A 15,383-nucleotide genomic window follows, 5' to 3' on the forward strand; every position below is an offset into this window, starting at 1 on the left:
GGTTCTACTTTAACTTGCTCAGGGGGTGTGTAAGTTCTAATATTGATTTTACGAACCACAGTTGAAGCTTTAGCATGATCCTTTATTCTAACAGGGAAAGGTGGTTTCTCAACATAAGAAGTAGGAACAATAGGATCAATATAAGTGACAGTCTTTTCTTCAACTTTAATAGGTGGAGCTACTTTTACTTCTATGGGAGGATGATATTTAAACCACTTCTCCTTAGGGAGATCAACATAAGTAGCAAAAGATTCACAGAAAGAAGCCACTATCTCAGAGTCAAGTCCATATTTAGTGCTAAACTTACGGAAAATATAGGTATCCATAAAAGATTTAACACAATCAAACTTAGGTGTCATACCTGACTCCTTACCTTCGTCGAGGTCCCAATCTTCAGAGTTGCGTTTAATTCTATCCAATAAATTCCATCAGAATTCAATAGTCTTTATCATAAAAGAGCCAGCACAAGAAGTATCGAGCATGGTGCGATTGTTTTCACAAAGCCGAGCATAAAAACTTTGCATAATTATTTCTCTCGAGAGCTCATGATTGGGGCATGAATATAACATTGATTTAAGCCTCCCCCAAGCTTGAGCGATGCTTTCTCCTTCGCAAGGCCAGAAATTATATATATAATTGCGATCACGATGAACAAAATGCATAGGGTAATACTTTTGATGAAATTCCAATTTCAATCTTTTATAGTTCCATGATTTCATATCATCACATAGCCTATACCATATCAATGTGTCTCCCTTCAGAGATAAAGGGAAGACCTTCTTCTTAGCAACATCATCGGGTATACCTGCAAGCTTAAATAATCCACAAACTTCATCCACATATATTAAGTGCTCATCAGGATGCTTTGTTCCATCTCCTGTAAAAGGGTTAGCTAGCAGTTTTTCCATCATACCGAAGGAAATTCAAAAGGAGTTTCATCTTCAATAGGTTCAGTAGGTTGAGGAGCAACTCTTTGCTCTACTGGACGGGGTGAAGATACCCCGAACAAGCCCCTCAGAGAATTAATTTCCATAGTAACAAGTGACAGTAAATTTCAGCACACCATATAAATTTTTCCTTACCAAATTCCACCTACCAAAGGCGCTACACTCCCCGGCAACGGCGCCAGAAAAGAGTCTTGATGACCCACAAGTATAGGGGATCTATCATAGTCCTTTCGATAAGTAAGAGTGTCGAACCCAACGAGGAGCAGAAGGAAATGATAAGCGGTTTTCAGCAAGTACTGAAATAAGTGGTAACAGATAGTTTTGTGATAAGATAAATTGTAACGAGCAACAAGTAAAAAAAGTAAATAAAGTGCAGCAAGGTGGCCCAATCCTTTTTGTAGCAAAGGACAAGCCGGAACAAACTCTTATAATAGGAAAAGCGTTCCCGAGGACACATGGGAATATCGTCAAGCTAGTTTTTCATCACGTTCATATGATTCGCGTTCGATACTTTGATAATTTGATATGTGGGTGGACCGGTGCTTGGGTGCTGTTCTTACTTGAACAAGCGTCCCACTTATGATTAACCTCTATTGCAAGCATCCGCAACTACAACAAAAGTATTAAGCTAAACCTAACCATAGCATGAAACATATGGATCCAAATCAGCCCCTCACGAAGCAACGCATAAACTAGGGTTTAAGCTTCTGTCACTCTAGCAACCCATCATCTACTTATTACTTCCCAATGACTTCCTCTAGGCCCAAATAATGGTGAAGTGTTATGTAGTCCACACTCACATAACACCACTAGAGGCTAGACAACATACATCTCATCAAAATATCAAACGAATACCAAATTCACATGACTACTAATAGAAAGACTTGTCCCTTGTCCTCAGGAACAAACATAATTACTCACAAAGCATACTCATGTTCATAATCAGAGGGGTAATAATATGCATATATGATCTGAACATATGATCTTCCACCCAATAAACCAACTAGCATCAACTACAAGGAGTAATCAACACTACTAGCAACCTACTAGCACCAATCCCGGACTTCGAGATAAGAATTGGATACAAGAGATGAATTAGGGTTTGGAGATGAGATGGTGCTGGTGAAGATGTTGATGGAGATTGCCCTCTCCCGATGAGAGGAGCATTGGTGATGACGATGGTGATGATTTTCCCCACCGGAGGGAAGTATCCCCGGCAGAATAGCTCTGCCGGAGCTCTAGATTGGTTCCGCCAAGGTTCCGCCTCGTGGCGGCGGAGTCTCGTCCCGAAAAGTTCCTCCTTATTTTTTTCTCATCGAAAGACTTCATATAGGAGAATATGGATGTCGGAGAGCCACCAGGGGGCCCACGAGGTAGGGGGGCGCGCCCTAGGGGGGCGCCCCCCACCCTCGTGAGCAGGGTGTGGGCCCCTTGGCCTTCATCTTTGGCAAGGATTTTTATTTATTTGTTTTAAGATGTTCTGTGGAGTTTCAGGATGTTTGGAGTTGCGCAGAATAGGTCTCTAATATTTGCTCCTTTTCCAGCCCAGAATTCCAGCTGCCGGCATTCTCCCTCCTTATGTAAACCTTGTAAAATAAAAGAGAATAGCCATAAGTATTGTGACATAAAGTGAAATAACAGTCCATAATGCAATAAATATCGATATAAAAGCATGATGCAAAATGGACGTATCACTGCCTGCTCTGGAGGGGTAGCTTGTTCATCCTCCGGCTCTACATCGTGCTGGAGGGGATTGTGGTTGTCTTCGGCACTATCCGGAGTGTTATTATCTCCTGTGCCAGTATCACTACTTTTTCGGTGGCGGGAATTAGAGCGGCGCCACTGACGTCGACGCTTGGGTTGCTTATAGGAGGGGTCATCCTCCACCGTCTCGTCGCCATTGCCTTCTTTAGGGGTGTCCACCATGTATATGTCGTATGATGAGGTAGCGGTCCAGCGCCCTGTGGGCGGTGGTTCCTGCTCGTCTCCTGCATTGTCGTCCATACTGTCGATGTCTTTGGAGTCGAAGTCGAGCATGTCGGTTAAATCATCGACAGTGGCTACTAAGTGGGTGGTGGGTGGGCAGGGAATTTCTTCATCATCCGCATCCCATTCTAGCGGGACATAGTTCGACCAAGGTTCTCCTGACAGGGAGAGATACCTTAATGAATTTAGCACATCGTCGAAGGGCGAGTGCTGAAAGATATCCGTGGAGGTGAACTCCATGATCGGCGCCCAGTCGGATTTGACGGGCACGGATGTAAGCGGCTCGGAGTCCGTGGCCGGAGGTGAATCCAGTGGTTCGGCGACACGGCTCTCATAAGGGGTGAAGTCAGTATCCGGCTCTATCGCCACTGAGAGTGCGGCCTCCATGGCGGGGTCTATCCCTCCGCTCTCGGATGGTGCGATTTGCTCCGGATTGACGGCCGAAGTAGTTGCAGATGCGATTTCCCGAATATTGTCCGACGACAGAGTTACGTCATGCTTGTTGTGACTGTGCAGCGCACCTGACATGGGCTCGAATCCGTCGAAGATCAAGTCTCCGCGGATGTCAGCAGTGTAGTTTAAGTTTCCGAACCTGGCCTGATTTCAAGGGGCGTAGCTCTCGATCTGCTCCAGATGGCCAAGCGAATTGGCCCGCAGTGCGAAGCCGCCGAACACGAAGATCTGTCCGGGGAGGAAAACCTCACCTCAGACCGCATCGTTGCCGATGATCGAAGGAGCCATCGAGCCATACGATGATGTCACAGTGGAACTCTCAAGTGACGCCAATGTCGGTGTCAAAACCGGCGGATCTCAGGTAGGGGGTCCCGAACTGTGCGTCTAAGGCAGATGGTAATAGGAGGCAGGGACACGATGTTTACCCAGGTTCGGGCCCTCTTGATGGAGGTAATACCCTACGTCCTGCTTGATTGTTCTTGATGATATGAGTACTACAAGAGTTGATCTACCACAAGATCGTAGAGGCTAAACCCTAGAAGCTAGCCTATGGTATGATTGTATGTTTTCCTACGGACTAAATCCTCCGGTTTATATAGACACCGGAGGGGGCTAGGGTTACATAGAGTTGGTTACAAGGGAGGAGATCTACAGATCCGTATTGCCTAGCTTGCCTTCCACGCCAAGGAGAGTCCCATCCGGGCACAGGACGAAGTCTTCAATCTTGTATCTTCATAGTCCAACAGTCCAACCAAAGGATATAGTCCGGCTGTCCGGAGACCCCCTAATCCAGGACTCCCTCAACGTCCATTTTGCATCATGCTTTATATCGATATTTATTGCATTATGGGCTGTTATTACACATTATGTGACAATAATTATGCCTATTCTCTCTTATTTTACAAGGTTTACATGAAGAGGGAGAACGCCGGTAGCTGGGATTCTGGGCTGGAAAAGGAGCAAATATTAGAGACCTATTCTGCACAGCTCCAAAAGTCCTGTAACTTCATGGAAGTTATTTCCAGAATATATTAAAAATATTGAGCAAAGAAAGTTCCAGAGGGGGGCCACACCCTGGCCACGAGGGTGGGGGCGTGCCCCCTCCCTCATGGGCTCCCTGGTGGCCCTCCGATGCCCATCTTTTTCTATATGAGGTCTTTCGCCCGAGGAAAAATAATAAGCAAGCTTTCAGGAAGAAACTCCGCCGCCACGAGGCGGAACCTTTGCGGAACCAATCTAGCTAGGGCTCCGGCGGAGCTGTTCTGCCAGGGAAACTTCCCTCCGGGAGGCGGAAATCATCGCCATCGTCATCACCAACGATCCTCTCATCGGGAGGGGGTCAATCTCCATCAACATCTTCACCAGCACCATCTCATCTCAAACCCTAGTTCATCTCTTGTATCCGATCTTTCTATCCAAACCTCAGATTGGTACATGTGGGTTGCTAGTAGTGTTGATTACTCCTTGTAGTTGATGCTAGTTGGTTTACTTGGTGGAAGATCATATGTTCAGATCCATTATGCATATTAATACCCCTCTGATTATGAACATGAATATGCTTTGTGAGTAGTTACGTTTGTTCCTGAGGACATGGGTGTCGGTGTCAAAACCGGTGGATCTCGGGTAGGGGGTGAAGCGAAGGCGGAAGGTCAGGGTATTTTTGCAGATAACACCCCGTCCATGCAAGGAAGAGTGCCCATTAAAGAGATTGGATCCTAGATCCATTCGACACCACACAGAGAAAATCTCTGGAAACTGCTTAGGAAAAACCATTCCAGCATGGCTAGCGCCCCCAGCTACTCCACCCATTCCGGCCCAGAGAAAGGCCTGTGGGAGAGGTGTTCGGTGTCCGACAGTCAATTGACGAAGCTGCAGACGCAAGGATTTCTTCACCCCGTAGATCTAGTTCCTGTTCGAGCAGGGCTAGATTCCTTCAACGGTGAGATTCAGGCAGAGGACTTCCCCAATCCATCTGGGGGAGAGCGAGTATGTTTCGTCCCCTACCTGTTAAGGGGCGTTGGATTTCCCATTCATCCGTTCCTCCGAGGGCTTCTGGAATACTATGTCCTCCAGCTGCACAACTTCACCCCTGCCTCCATTCTGCACATTGCAGGTTACGTCGCTTTATGTGAACTATTCCTAGGTATCGAGGCTCATTTCAAGCTATGGAGGAAGTTGTTCTGTCTTGTCCCGCGTAATCATGAGGGGTCAATATTTGGAGTGGGCGGAGCCGAAGTATGGCATATCGCTGATACCGGATATCTGTCCGGCACACCAAGGAAGGCATCCGAAGAATGGCCTTCCGAATGGCTCCATATTGAGGACGTCGCGCTTTCCGACCCAGTTCGGAAGGGTCTTCCTGAATTTGTGAGCGTTCCGCTGAAGAAACGCCACGGTTGGCGTCCTCGGAGTCTTGAAGAGGATGACAGCGCAGAAGTTTGCCAGCTTATGAGCAAGATAAAGACGCTCGCTTAGTCCGGACTCACAATAATCGAGGTAATGGAGATCTCCATAGTGCGTGGGGTTCAGCCTCGAAAATATAGAGGGCTACCCATGTGGCACTATAATGGAGAGGATGACGCCTCCCGCTATGGCCGGAAGGGTACGGATACCCCCGCCGCTCTGGCTAAAATATTGGCCGAGTTGTTTAAAGGGGAGGAAGAGGAATTTCTTCGCATTAAGCACAAAGATGGGTATTTTATGTATGATCCTCCCAGTTGGGTAAGCTTCGACCCCTCTATTCCACTCATTCCCCTTCGGGATTACTTTTGATAAATTTCAAGTCTGTTTATGACAGCACTGGCGGAAGGTCATCGAAGGACTTCATAGTCCTGTCCCACATCCGGAGATCCACAACCGGGAGCTAGATCCTGGGTTTGAAGAGGATTCAGATATATTCGTGGTGCTTGCGGGGGGAGTGTTTTACCAGACAAGCTATGATGGCACCGAAGTGGCCATCACCGTCGACTACCCTGGCCTTCTTCCTGCTTCACATGTAAATAATTAAGAAACACCTTCTCTAAAAGAGTGCTCTTATTCTGCCTCTCCCACCGCACTCTATCATGCTTCACAAGGGGAACGTTCGGTGATTTTGAAGAGACCGGCTCCCGCGCTGGGCAAGCCTTCCAAGAGGAAAGCAAACAAAAACACGGCCGTGCCTTCATCGAAGAGGTATGAATTCGCCAACCTGCACCTAAGCAGTCACGTCCAACCGTGACCTTCCCATTTTCCATGTGTTAGGAGGAAGGTGCACCGGACTATATCCGGAGGTTCGAGCGGCCGTACTTCCCACAACCAGGATTCAAATCCTGCCGTGCAGACGTGGGCTGATACAGGGGCGACATCGGACTGTCCTCTAGCCGAGGACTCGGATGATGTATCCGTCACCAACTCGAAAGTGGAGAGTGCCATGAATCATCGGCACCGCCGGGCCATTTTACAAGATCCTGGCTTTTCAAAGGAGTCGTTTAACGCCTTTAGCTCAGCCGATGCATTCATCCAGGCTGCTCGAGATGGGATTAACAGGGCCACAAAGCAACATTTGAAAGATGTGCAGGTAAATTTGCTTCGTGTGACTATGATAACCATATGCCAGTAGCCCCCGAGAGTTAAAGGAGTTGAAGCAACTGATTTAAGGATCAATGTACAACCAGGTGCTTACGAAGAGGAATACCAGCTAGCTCAGGAACTAGAAAAGTGTCAGCGCCAGCTGCTTGCTGCCAATGCCGAACTGGAGAAATACAAGGCATTTACCGGTAATCTTTTCCTCTATTGAAAATTCATAATGATACACCGATTGTGTGAATCTGGGTTCTAATCTTTGTGTTCGGTCGTTAGACCAAGTACGAGAGCAGCTGGACGCCGCTCGAAGCGAAGAACACAGAGCCAAAAAGCTACTAGCAGCGGGCGAGCGTGTATTGACAAAAGTCGTTGAAGAGAAAAAGAAACTCCAGGATTCGAACACCAAACTGGGCGAAGAACTGAAAGATGTGCAAGCGCAGCTAGCCAACTATGTGAAGGAGAACAAGAAGCTCCGAGGCGGCATATTCAGTACATGGCCGCTTTTATCTTATACCAGTTTGGAGGTAATGGTAGCTGATATAGCTGTAATTGCAGGTGTATTGACGAACCGCCCCGAAGAGGAGGTGTCCGGATCATCAAATGATCTTCTACAAGGGCTATCGCAGTTGCATGAGCAAGCTCGGCAGGCTATGCGGAGTGTAACCAAGGCTTTATGGCCATCCGACTCCCCTGCAGGAAGCATGGAGAAGCTGGTAGAGTTGTTCAAGGGAGCGCGGCGGCGTATCCGGCTGTGGAAGATATCTGCCTGCCAAGAGGGTGCGCGAGAGGCCTGGGCCATGGTGAAGACACGATATACCAAGATGGATCCTAATCACATGACCCGTGTCGGATCGGTAGGGCCGAATGGGGAAGAAATTCCCGTTAGTATAGTATATGACCAAGTAGAGGTGGCTGCCAAATATTCCCAACAGGATTGTAAGTTAGACTGCCTGTTGGAAGGTATAGAGGAAGCGGTGTTCGAGTCCAAGTGACTATGTACTTTCCTCATCTAGCTGAATTGTATATCATTTGTCATGGCAGACCTTTTCACTTCAACCTCCGAACCAAAAGGTGCGGAGTGTTTCCGAATACCGTCGCGGTCGAATAGGCTGGGGTATGCCTAGAAAACTAGGCGTAGGGTCATAGTTGCTTGAACAAACAAGTTGTATCCGGCTAGCTATGTTATATTACATTGATATCGTAAGAAACATCTTTCAGAGAGAATAGTTCCGTTAAGGGTTCCTTTCCCTAGGTGTGCAAGCATTTAATGTACATGTTCGAATTGTGATGCAGGCACCACAGTTTGTATAACTTCTGGGGTGCACAATGGAGTGAGTTTAGAAAACATCTTTAATTCACCGACCGAATATCCCCTTAGAATGCTAGCTTTCGGCTTCACCCAGTCTGAGGTACACATCCGGATGACCGAATATTCCTGAACTAACAGGAACGTAGGGCATAAGCACAGGAGCCAGGCAACCTAGCTTGGCCAAAACTTAAGTCATATTGATGCATATAGTGGCAAAGAAAAGGTACATATGGAAAAACTCATATGTGAGGAGCTTAATGCTCAAGTAATGACAAGAACTTCTGCCTGAGAAGCCCCCAGGTACAAGTGACATACATACTAGACCATGATGGCGCGCGTTGCTGCGCCCATTTATTTTTACAATATAATGGTATGAGTTCTTTACATATATGGATAGAACATGAAAATTAAATTGGTATGACCTATCCCGTGTGTTAATCATAGTCAAAGAGGTGGCTTGATCAGTTTACAATGTGCCGGCAATAATCAAAGGGGTTGTTTAGTCTATTTGTAATGAAGCTGAAATGACTTTTTTTTCTTAGGTCTTGAATTTGTATTGATCTTAAGCTTCGGGTTCATTGAGTTTTCAATAAGACCGGTTGATGGTAAAATATGTGTGGCGGGGCCTGGAAATTCCATAATATTTTTGGTTAAAAGAGGGGGCGCCCAAACGATTTCCATTAAGGAAACCATAAAGTCTACAACCTTCATATGTACAGAAAGATTGAAGAGGTAGAGAAATATAATATACAAGAAAACAAAAGAGTATTATACAAGAAAACAAAAGATTAATATTTTTCTCAAAGGTGCTTGATTAGCTGAGATCATCCATGCTACTCCGTATTAGCTTGAAGAGATGTTCCTAAATTGTTAAGCTAGAAAATACAACACACTAAAAGCTTCATAGACCTTTGAAAAAAGTGCAATCTGTAATTCATCATTTTGCAATAATCGGCATAGACGCAACTCATACATAAAAATGAGAGAATGTAAGTAATGTGCGTGCGTGCATGTGTGCGTGTGTGTGTGCGTGTGTGTGTGTGTGTTCGGATCGCTGTGCTAGACATGATATGCTAGTAAAGTACTTGAAAGAAGATTACAGAACATGGTGACGCCGGAGAAAACCGTTGTAGGGTGTGCTTACTCTAGAGCAGCCAGATGATGTGAAATCTGAATCATGGGCAGTTACAATCAACAAGTTTGTTTACAAATAACAGTGTCATGTGTGCATCTGCTTCATAGGGAGCCACAATATAATTTTGAATACCTGTGTTGCATATTGCACATGTTCTATAATGATATACATAATCAAACCAAACAAATGCTCTCTATTATACTAAAATTAATTTATAATGGCGGTAATCAGTTGGTAACATTTTCATAGAATTTGCATGTATACTTAGGTTAGTCCAAAAGCAATTTTAATGGATAAATATTGATAACTCCTTATAGCAACACATGAATTCCCAACTGCTTCATGTTCATTGGCACACTCAAGATTTTCCCTTTGTCACCTAAATGATTGCATGACTTGGATCCAGTAAGACCATGGAACAAAAATATATGCATCGGAATAGCATAGGTAGCTCCTGTGCAGATCAATCGATCCACCTGTTGCTAGCATATCTAAATAACCTGAATTAGTATTAACCTGAAGATTTAATTTTAAAGCATTAGAGAGGAAGGTGTAAGGCCATGAATTTTCATATGTGAAACAGTCCCCTATATCTACTTTTAATCCCAATTTTTTTTAACAATCCAAAAACAAGTATCAAACATTTGATGCACTAACAATGATAGTTTTTCCCCGATGGAACAATGATAGTCTCTTGATATATACAGTACTAATTAGAAAAAAGAGGTACACAGATAATTATAATTCTTCATGCGTCCGCTCTAGAATGTGAACCATTGGCAGTAATCCTACAAGACACCATGTACCATCAAGTATAACATTGAAGCAGTTATAGACTTATAGGCAATCAGGAACAGCAGGATGATGCCAATTCGACATGAATGGATCTGAATGAGACGGAGGATGAAATAATGTTAGGATGGGACCTGCTGCGAGTTGGCGACAAGGGTGATGGAGAAGATCCTCGGGCAGCAGCAACCGTCGCCGTGGTCGCCTCTTGTCATCTCCATCGGGCAAGTCGCCGTGGTCGCCTCTCGTCATCTCCATCGGGCGGCCTCATGCCCACCATGGTCGCTGCCTCTCCACAGGTCCATCAGGTAAGATGAGCTCAAATCCATTACAAGTAATAGCATCTGCATTCATGGAGTAGAAAAAATAGAATCAATAAAGATGAGTTTCAGATTCGAGGGAGAAAGAACTGGGAGAGTAGGGAGAGGAAGGAGCAGAGAAGATGAAGATGAGGCATGCCGAAGTGATGAAAGGGCATGCAATTTACCCACCACGCCATTAATGCGTGGCAACATTAATCTTCTTCCTCAATCTCCGGCTAATGGACTGCAGTCGATAGCGACGATTCGCATCTACAGCGGGCGAGGCGTGCATTTTCTTATCCTTGTTTTTTTAAGACATGTTTTCTTATCCTTGTGAAGCCATGGAGAGAAATTGGATGATACTGGCCCAGCAGGCCCAAACAACAATGGATCGCTGATTTTGTTATCGGAGCATCGGCCAGTCCGTGTAGCGCTTCCGGCGGGCCTGAAGGTGCATCCAATGGCCAAGAGCATCCAGAGTAGCAGATCCGACGACTGAAGACGAAGATGGCCTGAGATGGCTGGATTAGTGCTCAGTTTTAATGTCACTAAATTTGGAGATGTATGTGTCGATGGTGTGCGGTCTAGCCATACCAAAGCGTTAAAGCAATAAAGAAGAAAATAATCGGAAAAGAGAGAAAAAATAATGGAAACTACAGGGGAGGAGGAGACGAACAAGGGGTTTGGCGCTAGGCATAGAATCTTCGGAGTCTAGCCGCGTTCTAGGGGTTCGGCTCGAGGCGATTTTCTGATGCATCACAAAGACGGTACGCTCCTTCGGTGAGAAATTCGTCAATTATGAAGGGACCCTCCCATTTGGGCTTGAGTTTGTCCTTTTTATTCTCCGACAGGCGTAGAACAAGTTCGCCAATGTTGTAAGTCTTGGCCCGTACTTCTCTGCTTTGATATCTTCGAGCCTGCTGTTGGTAAAATGTTGAACGGGCTTTTGCGACATCGCGTTCCTCCTCCAGGGCATCTAGGCCATCCTGCCGATCAACCTCGGCTTCTCCCTCTTTGTACATACGCACTCGAGGTGAGTCGTGAATAATATCGCAGGGCAATACGGCCTCTGCGCCATACACCATGAAGAAAGGTGTGTATCTGGTAGTGCGGTTGGGCGTGGTCCGCAACCCCCAGAGTACGGAGTCGAGCTCCTCAACCCAGTGTGTCGGTGTCAAAACTGGCGGATCTTGGGTAGGGGGTCCCGAACTGTGCGTCTAGGCCGGATGGTAACATGAGGCAGGGGACACGATGTTTTACCCAGGTTCGGGCCCTCTTGATGGAGGTAAAACCCTATGTCCTGCTTGATTAATATTGATGATATGGGTAGTACAAGAGTAGATCTACCACGAGATCAGAGAGGCTAAACCCTAGAAGCTAGCCTATGGTATGATTGTATGTTGTGATTGTTGTCCTACGGACTAAAACCCTTCGGTTTATATAGACACCGGAGAGGCTTAGGGTTACACAAGGTCGGTTACAAAGGAGGAGATATCCATATCTGTATTGCCTAGCTTACCTTCCACGCCAAGGAGAGTCCCATCCGGACACAAGACGAAGTCTTCAATCTTGTATCTTCATAGTCTAACTGAGGGAGTCCTGGATTATGGGGTGTCCGGATGGCCGGACTATACCTTCAGCCGGACTCCTGGATTATGAAGATACAAGATTGAAGCTTCGTCCCATGTCTGGAAGGGACTTTCCTTGGCATGGAAGGCAAGCTTGGCGATACGGATATGCAGATGTCCTATCATTGTAACCGACTTTGTGTAACCCTAACCCTCTCCGGTGTCTATATAAACCGGAGGGTTTTAGTCCGTAGGACGACATACACAACAACAATCATACCATAGGCTAGCTTCTAGGGTTTAGCCTCTTCGATCTCGTGGTAGATATACTCTTGTACTACCCATATCATCAATATTAATCAAGCAGGACGTAGGGTTTTACCTCCATCGAGAGGGCCCGAACCTGGGTAAAACTTCGTGTCCCTTGCCTCCTGTTACCATCCGGCCTAGACGCACAGTTCGGGACCCCCTACTCGAGATCCGCCGGTTTTGACACCGACATTGGTGCTTTCATTGAGAGTTCCTTTGTGTCATTGCCGTCAGGCTCGATGGCTCCTACGATCATCAATAGCGATGCAGTCTAGGGTGAGACCTTCCTCCCAGGACAGATCTTCGTCTTCGGCGGCTTCGCACTGCAGGCCAATTCACTTGGCCGTATGGAGCAGATTGAAAGCTACGCCCCTGGCCGTCAGGTCAGATTTGGAAGTTTAAACTACACGACTGACATCCGTGGGGACTTGATCTTCGACGGATTCGAGCCACTGCCGAGCGCGCCGCACTGTCCCGACGAGCATGATCTATCTCTGCCACCGAACAGTGCCCTGGAGGCCGCACCCGCATCAGCTTCGACCTTTAATTCAGAGCCAACTGCGCCGATCGAGGATGGGTGGTTGGACGCCACCTCGGGGGCTGCGATCCCAACAGCGATTGAGCCGAACACCAGCCCCGTACTCTGCGAGACTCGTGACTCCAAGGAGCCGGACTCCTCTCCGGACTCCGAACCCTCCGCGCCCCTGCCGATCGAATCCGATTGGGCGCCGATCATGGAGTTTACTGCCGCAGACATCTTTCACCACTCGCCTTTCGGTGATATCCTGAAGACACTAAAGTCTCTCTCTTTATCAGGAGAGCCCTGGCCAGACTACGGTCAGCAAGGTTGGGGTACGGACGATGAAGAAATTCAAAGCCCACCCACCACCCACTTTGTAGCCACTGTCGACGACTTAACCGAGATGCTCGACTTCGACTCCGAAGACATCGATGGTATGGACGCCGATGAAGGAGATGATGAAGAACCAGCACCTACTTGGCCCTGGAAAGCCACCTTGTCATATGACATATACATGGTGGACACCCCAAAAGAAGGAGATGGCGATGGAACAGCGGAGGACGACCCCTCCAAGAAACAGCCTAAGCGCCGGCGTCAGAAGCGCTGCCCAAACCCGCCTCGACAGAAATAGCGATCACACAGACCCAGCGCTGGAGCAGGGCGAACCACTGCCGGACAACGGCAATCCGGATAATCAAACCGAACAAACAAATCCTATCAAGGATAATGGTCCAGACGACATAAGGCCGGATAGGCACCCGGAGCAGCAGATTGCCCGTAAAAGGCTTGTTGCCACCGCGAGGAGTCTTAAAAAGCAGAAGCAAAGGCTCAAGGCCGCGCAAGACACACTCCAAATCAGATGGAGTAAAATACTCAACACTGCAGCAAGGTACGGCGACAATCGCCCCTCCAAGAGCTACCCAAAGCGGAAGCTACTACCCGAATTCGATGAGGAGGCCTCAGACCCCCCACAACCAAATATCAAAGCAGCCACCTGTTCGGATAGACGACCCCTCTACCAACACAGAGTGGCATACAACGCCGCTCACAATACAATACGCGACCCATGCGAGGGCTCGCACCCAAAGGACGGCGCAACAAGATCCATCTATGGACCATGCAAGCGCGCCCCAGCATATAATGCAACACAACAAACATCCGAACAACGCGATACACCCAGCTACAGGGGTGCCGCACACCCCCTATGATTCACCGATGAGGTGCTGGACCATGAATTTCTAGAGGGATTCAAGCCCGTAAACATAGAGGCATACGACGGAACCACAGACCCTGGGGTCTGGATTGAGGACTACATCCTTCACATTCATATGGCTCGAGGAGATGATCTCCACGCCATCAAGTACTTACCCCTCAAGCTCAAAGAGCTAGCTCATCACTGGCTCAAAGGCCTCCCCGAAAGCTCCATTGGAAGTTGGGAAGAGCTCGAAGATGCCTTTCGGGCAAATTTTCAAGGGACTTATGTCCGACCTCCGGATGCGGACGATTTGAGTCATATAACTCAACAGCCCGGAGAGTCAGCCGAAAGCTTTGGAACAGGTTTCTTACTAAAAAGAACCAGATTGTTGACTGTCCGGAGCCGAAGCCTTGGCAGCTTTCAAGCATAGCGTCCGTGACGAATGGCTCGCCAGACACCTCGGCCAAAATAAGCCGAGAACGATGGCCGCATTAACAAACCTCATGACCCGCTTTTGCGCGGGCGAGGACAGCTGGCTAGCCAGATGCAGCACCAGCGACCCCAGTACATATGAAGTTAGAGATGGAAACGGGAAATCATGGCGCAACAGCAATAACAAATGCCGGAATAAAGAAGAGAACACGAAGGGCACGGCAGTAAATGCCAGATTCAAAAGCTCTTGGCCAGGTCAAAAGCCGCCCCCTAAAGGCACCAGGGATGAACTGTCCAGCCTCAACAAAATTCTGGACCAAGTATGTCAGATCCATAGTACCCCTGGTAAACCTGCTAATCATACCCACAGAGAATGTTGGGTCTTCAAGCAGTCCGGCAAGCTCAACGCCATACACAAGGGGGAGGATACACCAAGTGAAGACGAGGACAAGCCCCCCAAGCAAGACACGGGGGAACAAAAGAAATTTCCACCAGAAGTCAAAACAGTAAACGTGTTACACATGATCAAGGGAAAAACAACGCGGCACTCCCAGGAAAATATACCCAAGTGCCTGTCACCGCGAAGTGCCGCCACTGGTCGTCTCAACCGATCACTTTCGACCATCGCGATTGCTCAGCAAGTATCTGACACGCAGGATGGGCTGCCCTGGTATTAGACCCACTAATTGACGGATATCACTTCACACGAGTCTTGATGGACGGCGGCAGTAGCCTAAACCTAATATATCAGGATACAATCCGCGGGATGGGGTTAGACCCAACACAAATTCGCCATAGCAATACTACCTTTAAGGGAGTAACGCCAGGCCCAGGGGCTCATTGTACGGGCTCCCTCCTACTACAAGTTATATTCGCC

This window comes from Triticum aestivum, chromosome 7A, assembly GCF_018294505.1.
Source record: "Triticum aestivum cultivar Chinese Spring chromosome 7A, IWGSC CS RefSeq v2.1, whole genome shotgun sequence".
Taxonomy (NCBI): domain Eukaryota; kingdom Viridiplantae; phylum Streptophyta; class Magnoliopsida; order Poales; family Poaceae; genus Triticum; species Triticum aestivum.